General features: G+C 23.3%; 1 protein-coding gene across 1 annotated transcript in view; it reads right to left on the reverse strand.

The window, feature by feature from the left end:
• Positions 1 to 1,015, reverse strand: part of LOC107644186 (putative pentatricopeptide repeat-containing protein At1g12700, mitochondrial) — an 8,797-nt gene that overhangs the window by 3,079 nt on the left and 4,703 nt on the right. The gene's annotated exons all lie outside the window — the stretch shown is intronic.

The following is a 1,015-nucleotide window of genomic DNA, read 5'->3' on the forward strand; positions in this document are numbered from 1 at the left end:
GATATGATTCACTAAATTCTTTGAGTATTTATTAGAAAAAAAATATTAGTAGATATTATAATCAAATTAATTTTTTAAAGTTAAATTAAACCAATTTTATTTCTAATATGGTATTATTTAAAAAAATATTATTAAACCATCTTCACTACATACACAAGCAACGTCAATAATGTTCAATAAAGTTATTAGAGATTATTTAACAAGAAACTTAAGGTTAAAACCATTTGATATTTTTGTATTTAATACAACTTAGCTTGGTGTGATAGTTATGAATTAAGTATAATCAAAGTTATTCTTCTATTTTAACTTGAATCTCAACTTGATCACTAAATTATTAATTAACTCAAAAAATTAACTGAATTTTTACTTCATAATTAAACTAACTTAACATATACATTCATGTGGCACATACATATTATTTTTTTATATGTAATGTGTGCAAAAACCATGCTAACAAAAAAAAAGTATGCCAAATTTGCAACTTAATTCCATATGCATAATGTCAAATTGTCAACATGAATCCGACAATGTCATATTTTAAAAAACATGTTTGTATTAAAAGAAAATATTTTAATTTAAATTTTTAAGCATCATTATTCACCTTACTTGTTTTCAACCAAAAAAGTATATCAATATACTAGTGTCATCATCCACATACACAAAGCTAAGCTAATAATAATAAAGATTGACATATAATAAAAGTAAAATAGAGGAGGGACTTTTATATCTTACAGGAAAAAAACGACCGAAATTAATCTGTGTATTAATTTTCTTTTCATTTTAAAATCCTTGGGAGACTTGGGTAATTAGTCTGCCAAAAAATAGACTCGAAATTGATTTGTCTGTGGAAGTAAAATTTTAGAAATTGATCAAAATATTAATTTTGTTGAGAAGCTAAAATATCAACTTTTAAAATCTTTAAAAACTGAGTTGGATAATTACTCTTATTATTATTTTTGCATTAACTGTAGGAATCTTCTCATGAAAAGGAAACCAGAAGCATTAAAATAGAGAA

This window comes from Arachis ipaensis, chromosome B05, assembly GCF_000816755.2.
Source record: "Arachis ipaensis cultivar K30076 chromosome B05, Araip1.1, whole genome shotgun sequence".
NCBI classification, from domain to species: Eukaryota; Viridiplantae; Streptophyta; class Magnoliopsida; order Fabales; family Fabaceae; genus Arachis; species Arachis ipaensis.